This window comes from Mustela erminea, chromosome 6, assembly GCF_009829155.1.
Source record: "Mustela erminea isolate mMusErm1 chromosome 6, mMusErm1.Pri, whole genome shotgun sequence".
Classification (NCBI taxonomy): Eukaryota; Metazoa; Chordata; class Mammalia; order Carnivora; family Mustelidae; genus Mustela; species Mustela erminea.
In genome coordinates, this window is record NC_045619.1 from 106,403,704 (window position 1) to 106,412,875 (window position 9,172).

The 9,172-nt window shown below is 41.3% G+C and overlaps 1 pseudogene; it reads right to left on the reverse strand.

Moving 5' to 3' along the window:
• Positions 1-3,370: 3,370 nt before the first annotated feature.
• On the reverse strand, positions 3,371-4,465 carry LOC116592555 (annotated as a pseudogene).
• Between the last annotated feature and the right edge of the window lie 4,707 nt (positions 4,466-9,172).

A 9,172-nucleotide genomic window follows, 5' to 3' on the forward strand; every position in this document is an offset into this window, starting at 1 on the left:
GCTCAGTTGGTTAAGCCTGTTTGCCTTCAGCTCAGGTCATGATCTTAGGGTCCTGGGATCAAAGCCCCACATCAGGCTCCTTGCTCCACAAGAAGCCTGTTTCTCCCTCTCCCTCTGCCTTCCTCTCCCCCTGCTTGCGCTATCTCTTTTGTTTATTTATTTGTCAGAGAGAGAGACTGAGTCACCCAGGCTCCCTATTTCATTATTTTTTAATTAATTTCTTAAAAACATATAAAGCATTGATGTGATTAAAAATTCAAACTTTACAAATAAAATTGTAAACTTCACAAAACAGTATGCTCAGAGAAATCTCATTAATATCCATATCCATTCCATTCACTCCCTAGAGGTAACTGTCATGGACCGAATTTGTTCCCCCAAAATTCGTGTGTTGAAGACCTAACCTTCAATGTTACTGCTTTTAGAGATAGGGCATTTAAAGAGGTAGTAGAAGATAAATGAGAGCATAAGGGTGAGGCCCTTATCAGGTAAGACCAGTGTTATTGTAAGAAAAACAGGAGACATCGGAGCCCCATCTCTCATCTCTTTCCCATCTCTCTCTCTCTCTCTCTCTCTCTCTGCACATGCAGAGAGAAAAGACCACGTGGGGACACAAGGAGGAGGCAGCCATTTGTAAGCCAGGAAGAGATGCCATCCGAGTGCGTGTATCAACAGAGACCGAATTTCCTGGCACCTTGATCTTGAACTTTTAACCTCCAGAACTGTGAGAATATACATTTCTTTTTTATTTTTTTAAAAATATTTTATTTATTTATTTGACAGACAGAGATCACAAGCAGGCAGAGAGGCAGGCAGAGAGAGAGGGGGAAGCAGGCTCCCTGCTGAGCAGAAAGCCCGATGCGGGACTCGATTCCAGGACTCTGGGATCATGACCTGAGCCGAAGGCAGAGGCTTTAACCCACTGAGCCACCCAGGTGCCCCTACATTTCTTTTTTAAAAGATTTTATTTATCCATTGGACAGACAGTAGTAGTAGACACAAGTAGGCAGCGAGGCATGCGGAGAGAGAGGAAGAGAAGCAGGCTCCCTGCTGAGCAGAGAGCCCAACGCGGGGCTCGATTCCAGGACCCCGGGATCACGACCCGAGCCTAAGGCAGAGGCTTCAACCCACTGAGCCACCCAGGCGCCCCGAGAATATACATTTCTGTTGCTTATGCCACCCAGGCTGTGGTATCTTGTGGTAGCCTCAGCAGATTTATACAGTAACTACTAATTAGGATTTGATTTATTCTTCTTTGTTTCTTTGTTTCTTTGATTTCTTCTTCTTTTTTTTAGAGATGGGGAGGGGCAGAAGGCGCGCGTGCGCGTGTGCGCACGCACAAGAGAGAAAGAAAATCTTAAGCAGCTCCACACCCAGCACAGAGCCCAAGGTGGGGTTCCGTCCCACAACCCTGAGATCACAACCTGAGCTGAAATCCAGAGTTGGTTGTTGAACTGACAGACATTCAGGTGCCCCTCTTTGTTTGTTGTTTGTTTGCTTTTCCAGAAAATAAACAAATATTGCTACTTTCTTATACAAAAAGTAGCATATCATAGACCCTTTTGCACTTAACAACATACCTACAAATCTCTCTGTATCAGTCTGTAGAAATCATCGGTCTTTTTCACAATTCCATTTCTTTATTATATGTATGAAGCATAGTTTGTCAAACTGTATTTGCAATATTTTACTACTACAAAAATGCCTGAATGAATTACTTTATATATATATATTGTTTAATGTTTGTGGTGGTACTTTTTTAGGGTAAATATCTCGAAAATGCATAGCTGAGTCAAAGGGTACATGTATATGTATTTTTGTTAGATAATGACTAATAATCCTTTAGAGGGGTTGCACTGTTATACATTCTCTCTCACAATGTATGAGAGTGACTTTTTCCTCACCGCCTCACCAACAGCGTGTTGTCAACTTTTGAATTTTTGGCAATCTGATAATGAGAGATAATATTTCATTGTATTTTTAATTTACATTTTTTAAATTTTTTTAAAAAGATTTTATTTATTTATTTGACAGAGAGGCAGAGAGACAGGCAGAGAGAGAGGAAGGGAAGCAGGTTCCCTGCTGAGCAGAGAGTCCAACATCGGACTCGATCCCAGGACTCTGGGATCACAACCTGGGCCAAAAGCAGATGCCTTAACCCACTGAGCCACCCAGGTGCCCTAATTTACATTTTTTTAATCATAAATGAAGTTGAATGTTTTGTCATTTTTTTTTTGTTTTGTTTTGTTTTGTCATATTTTTATGGGTAATTTGTATATCTTTTTCTCTGGTTATCTTTTTAAAACTACATTTTTTAAAAAGTTTTTTTTTTTTTTTTTTACAGATTTTTACTTAAAGATTTTATTTGACAGAGAGAGAGATGGTGAGAGAGGTAACACAAGCGCGGGGTGGGGGCGGTGGGAGAGGGAAACCAGACTTCCCACTGAGCAGGGAGCCCAAGGCAGGGCTTGATCCCAGGACCTTGGGATGGTGACCTGAGCCTAAGGCAGACACTTAATGACTGAGCCACCCAGGTGCCCCTTAAAATTACATTTTCTTAAAAAAAGGAAAAAAATTACATTTCCTAACCAGGGTATAGCATATGCTTGATTTTTGTATATCTATTTTGTGTCTAGGTACACTATTAAGTCATTTTATTAACTCAAGTGGTTAGTCTAACAGTTCTTTTTTTTTTTTTAAGATTTTATCTATTTATTTGATAGAGAGCGATCAGTAGGCAGAGAGGCAGGCAGAGAGAGATGGAGAAGCAGGCTCCTTGCTTGCGGAGCAGAGAGCCCGATGCGGGGCTTGATCCCAGGACCTTGAGATCATGACCTGAGTGGAGCGCAGAGGCTTAACTCACTGAGCCACCCAGGCGCCCCTAGTCTAACAGTTCTTTTATGTAAGAAACTCTAAAGCTGACCATCATATCAGTTGTGGATAATAATATTTTTGTCTCTTCCTCTTTGATCCTTATAAATGTCTGTTCTTGTGTTAATATGCTAGTTAGGACAATGATATGATGTTGAATGGGAGAGACAATAGTGGATCTGCCTTATTACTGATTTTAAAGAGAATGATTTTAATGTTTTTCCATGAATGGTAAGGCTTGCTATAAGCATTTTATTAATTTTTGTATTATTATTATTCTTTACTATAATCATTTTTAAGACCAGTAGGCTTTTTTTCTAAGTGGAGCTCAACATGGGGCTTGAAATACGACCCTGAGATTACAATCTGACCCTCAAAAATAGCTCTCTAGTAGATTAAATTTCTCCTCCATAATTGCTTTGCTAAAAGGTTTTTTTGCTTTTGTTTTTATTTTTGACTGGCCATGGTTTGATACTGTTCAGTGAAATGACACTTGGCCTCAGAAATCTGCCACTTCCTGCAATTCCAGCCCTCAGATGTGGTCCCCTCTGAGCAGGTGAATTCCTCTGCTGAAACTTGCATACTATAAGGAGACAGTGTCACCAACAGCCAGGGAAGTCAAAGGTCCTAATCTATCCAGGGACAAGGTGAACAAGCAGGCTCCAATATATTGGTTCCAAAATGTGACTCTGCAATCATGTCATGTAATAAAGTAGCAATTATAGGCATTGAGGCCAGTGCTCTTGGTAGAAAGATGCAGGATGCAAGAGTCTGGAAATGCCCTTATATTCTCATTTTCTGTTCCATGTCTGCCTTATGTTCCATAATGTGGCTTCACAGCCTTCCCCTCCAAAGCCGTTGCTGCAGGACACATATTTGTGTCTGTCCTTGCTGACCTTGCAGAAGTCTGAATATTGCTGCTTTGTAGGAAATGCATGAGGCACCTGCAGCCCCCGACTGTCCATAATCTGATGGTTTTATCTTCAGAAGTCTAAGTGTATGTTGTTCTTGGGGGACCTAGCGCAGCTAAGTGACTGGGTTCCTAGAGGCGGAGGCTCTCTGTACACGAGTCCCAACATCCCACAGAAGCAGGGTGCTGTCCCAAGAGCCAGGACACAGCTGTGACATGTCTGGACTCATAGCCAATGCAGTGACCACCAGGGTGTGGCTAGGAACTGTGGCCTTGGTTGTGAAGGACCATGTACGTCCCACATCATGACCATTCTTTCACGACAGGTGCTGAAGAACTGACTTGATTTGCAAATACAGGCTACCTTAGTGATTTCTTGTTCCTGTCCTCTGAACCTTTCACCACATTTCCAGTTTTCAAGTTAGAGGCCATGACTGGCTTATCTTTTCCTCTGGAGACACCCAGATCTGAGTTCAGAGCAACAACAGAGACAGTGTTCATGGGGGCTGGGCTCTACTGCTGACAAGCTTTAGTTCGAGTTCTCTCTTCTGCAATTCTGCTGGCCTCTATTTTTTTTAACTGAGAAGTGCTGTGTTTGAGTTTGCTTTGCAGTTTCCCCATCAGTGCACAGAATCTACATAAAACCTTCTGAGAAAGAGCTCATTTCAGAGGGCACCTGAACAGCAGCACCCTTGTGGCTGCTGGAAGTTGTGTCCCCCCCAGACCAATAGGATTTTCTTGGGGTGTCTGCCTGGCTTATTTGGTAGAGCATGTGACTTTTGATCTCAGGATTCTGAGTTTGGGTGTAGAGGTTACTTTAAAATAACAAAAAGTATATATATTTTAAAGATTTTACCTATTTATTTCTTTCGAAATAGCGAGAGAAGGAACACAAGCAGGGGAAGTGGGAGAGGGAGAAGCAGGCTTCCCGCTGAGCAGAGAGCCTGATGTGGGGCTCAATCCCAGGACCCTGGGATTGTGATCTGAGCTGAAGGCAGGCACCCAACAACTGAGCCACCCAGGTGCCTCAAATTAACAAAATCTTTTTTTTTTTTTAATGGGATTTTCTTGGTGAGTTGCTGTTTCAATGACTTGTACTGTTTATCCTTTGGAAAACAGTTCGGGCAGCCACTTGCTAATCTCTGTGATTCCAGCCGGCTGGCAGGTCACGGAGCTGAGGCTGGTGGGGCACAGAGTGGAGGGCGTCCACAGCTCCCACACTCCACAGCCTCTGGTGCCTCTGCCCTTAGCGGTGACATGCATCGCTAGGACAGGAGGTGTTTTGCTAGAATTTGTATCATAAAATGAGTATTGGATTATCAATTTTTTTTGTGTATCTATTATACATGTTTTTTCTTTAATACCTTAATTTGGCAAAGTACAATAATTTTGTAGTATTAAATTACATTTGTATATCCAGCATAAACCCAACCTAATTATTACACACTATCTTTTAAATATATTATTGTGTTTGGTTTGCCACTTACTATTTTTTGTACCTTTCATGAGAGTTGTTCTATAACTTAATGTTCTTAAACTGTCCTTGTCTGGTTTTGGTATTCATATTTTATTATTAACTTCAGTAAATGAGTTGGACTGGGGCATTTTCTAACTCTATTTTTCTATGAGTTATCTGGAAGAGTTGGAAATAAGTTTAAAATTATCTGTTCCTTACATATTTTGTAGAACTGATTTGTAAAAACTTCTGAACTGTTTTTTTTTAAATGAGAGAGTTTTTTACTACCAAATTTCTTTTTTATAGAAATATTCAGGCTTACTATTTCTTCTTCAATCAGTTTTGTAAAGTTATAAACTATGTGTATTTATTTATTTTTTTTCAAAAGATTTTATTCATTTATTTGTGGTGCCTGGGTGGCTCAGTGGGTTAAGCCTCTGCCTTCGGCTCAGGTCATGATCCCAGGGTCCTGGGATGGAGCCCCGCATCAGGCTCTTTGCTCATGGGGAGCCTGCTTGCCCCTCTGTCTCTGCCTGCCTCTCTGCCTACTTAGGATTGTTAGGGTCCGTGATCAAAGGAACAAGACAGACACAAAGTGAAAGTCAAGCAAAGCTTTATTTCGTGCCAAGCATCGAAAATCAAATCGACCAGTCAGGGCTGTCTTACAAAGAGGTGATGACGAGACACTGACCCCAAGGACTCCCCTACCCAGCGGGACCGCTCCCTGCTCCCCGCTCCCCAGTGAAGCTCATGACACCCCGGAGGATGCGGGCCCCACGACCACCAATCCCAACCTCACAGACTAACTTTTATAAAGGTGGTGGGGGGAGTTGAGCCCCGTCCACACACAGGTGGCCAATGAGATTGCAATACACAGGGAAAACTGCACAGTCATGCTAGGTCGGCAATACGGGTGACCAATCAAATTTCAATTTACCATAGTAAATATATGTGCACCCCACTGATTGGATGTTTCCATCTGGACTGGCCTGCTCCTATATCGGGGGGCCTGCAACCAAGTTCCTCTGGGAAGGGCAGGGTCAAACCAAGGCCACAAGGAAATGGCTCCCTCTGGCCAACCAGGCCCTTATAGTGATCTCTCCCTCTCTCTCTGTCAATTAAATAAAATCTTTTAAAAAGAAAGATTTTAGTCATTTATTTGACAGAGAGAGACAAAGTGAGAGAGGGAACACAAGCAGGGGGAGTGGGAGAGGGAGAAGCATGCTTCCCACTGAGCTGGGAGCCTAATGTGGGGCTTGATCCCAGGACCCTGGGATCATGACCTGAGCTGAAGGCAGATGCTTAGCCCACTGAGCCACCCAGGTGCTCCCAGCTATGTGTATTTAGATATCTCCCCTTGTTCATTAATTTCTTTGATCACCACATTCCTGTCTTTCAGAACTTTTTTCTAGGATTATTTTTTTTCCTGAAGTGTCACTTATATTTTCCTTTGGTGAAGATCAATTGGTAATAAACCTTGTGCTTTTGTTTATGTGAAATGTCTTTATTTTGTCCTTGGTCTTATAAAATAGCGTTACTATGTACGTAATTTCAAGATGACTTATTTTCTCTGAGTACTTGAGGATATTATTCTGTCTTCTGCCTTCCCTTTTGTGTTAACAAGTCTGCTGTCAATCTAATTATGGTGCCTTTGTAAATAAGCTGAGTTTTTTTTTTTTTTTTTTTTACTGATGTTAAGGGTTGAATTGTGTCACTCAAAAAGTTACGTTAAAGCCCTAAGCCCCAGTACCTAAGAATGTGACCTTAGTTTGAAACAGGGCAACTGCAGATACAATTAGTTAAGATAAGGTCATTTTGGAGAAGGGTGCCCCATTAATCCTATATGACTGGTGTCCTTTTAGGAGAGGAAAAGAGACACAGAGACACAGTTATATGAAGATATAACAGATGATAATGGAGTCAGAGATTGAAGTTTTGCAGTTGTGAGCCAAGGAATGACAAGGATTGCTAGCAAATCATCAGAAACAAGGTAGAGGCAAGAAAGGATTTTCCCCTACCAGTTCAGGGGAAGCATGACCTTGATGACCTTGATGACCTTGATGGCTTTTGGACTTCTAGACTTCAGAATTGTGATACAGCAAATTTCTGTTATATTAAGCCACCCAGTTTGTGGCACCATTATAGCAGCCCTTAGGAAAATAATGCAACTGATTTTAAGGTATGTTGTTAAAAAAAAAAAGAAAGAAAAAAAGGTATTATCTTTCATGTTGTCAGCTTCACTGGAATTTTCTAGGTTGGATTTCTTTTTACTTAGTCTTCTGAGTGACTTTTGATGTGTATAGATTTATGTTTTTTATCAATATGAAAAAATATCACTCACTATATGGATATAAGCTCATCTCCATTCTCTCCATTCTCCTCCTGGGACTCTCAAGTAGATTTAAATCAAGAAACTGCCTTTTCTATCCTCATGTCCCTAACCTGTCATATTTTCATCTCCTTGTGCCTCTGTGCTGCTTTCTAGATAGAGATGTGAGGCATCTCATTGTTGACTGCTAGCCATTTTCTCTTTGTTTTAGTAATAGAACTTAATTTCAATGGGTCCATGACCATCCACAATAAAAGCTGTATTTCCAGTTTGCCCTTGAGCAAAGAATGACCATGTAGTGAGCTTTTGCCATGGGATATAAGCAGAGGTGGTGTACACAATTTTTAGGAGATTTTCTTTTTGGCTACTTGTACATCATTGGAGAAATATCTATTCACATTTTGTACCCATTTCTTTAATGGGGTTATCTTTTTATTGTTACATTTTAAGAGTTATTTATATATTCTAGATAAAATACTAGATATACGGTTTGCAAAATTTTTTCCCATTCTATACACTGTCTTTCCACTTTCCTGACCGTGTCTGAGTGAGTCTCCTAGGGCTGCCATAACAAAATACCACAGACTGAATATGGCCGCATTTAACCTTTATTGCCTTTTATTTTATTTTAAAGATTTTATTTATTTATTTGACAGAGAGAGAGATCACAAGTAGGCAGAGCAGCAGGCAGAGAGAGGAGAAAGCACACTTCCTGCTGAGCAGTGAGCCTAAGGCGGGGCTTGATCCCAGGACCCTGGAATCATGACCTGAGTTGAAGGCAGACGCCTAGTGACTGAGCCACCCAGGACCTCAACATTCTCATTTTAAAAGAGAGAAAGAAGAAAGAGGGTGTGGATCCAAAGGAAGTCCAAAACTTAGCAATGCAAATTCCGTTAGATTTGAAGGCTCTAGTATAATCTTTTCTGGCTTAATACTTTGTCCTCTGGGCTATGGAGGTGGCAGCATCATCTTCTTGGTCCTGGGCAGTAGCTTTGTTCCTGAAGGACTGGTTGGTAGCAGCCTGACCGACTTAAACTGAGGATACAGCTTTGTCCTCCACCCCCAGACCTATATCCTCAGGGCTCATGGTAGGAGTGACAGCTCTGCTGATCTCTGAAAAGCTTTTGGTGCTATTCCTCCCTTTTCTTGAAGGATAATGGGGACTGGCAGAGCTCTATTTTTTTCATCCTGTAGAATCCCAGAAGTCCAACAGGATTCCTTTATTTTGTTGACTCTGTCCCCATTACTAAAAGTTGGCAGTGTTTCTGCTGGTATAATCTCCTCTCTATTCCTTCATACTTCTGAGATGGCTGACTGAATCCATGAGTCACACTGTTGGGAAGAAGAATTTTCTCTACCTTCAAGGTCCTTCTTGCTGGACTAAGAATCAAATTGATACAAGAGAGATTAACAGAAAATCAAATTTAATAGCATATATACAGGGAATCTACACAGACATGGAAATTCCAAAGACAGTCAGGCAACATGATGCTTACATGAGTTAAAGAGAATGCAAAGGGGAGAAAGACCATTAGCAGGAAGGTGAAAGATGTTTAGAAAAACAAGGTTGCCTTATTATGTAGACAAGTTTCTTAGGTAAAGAGGA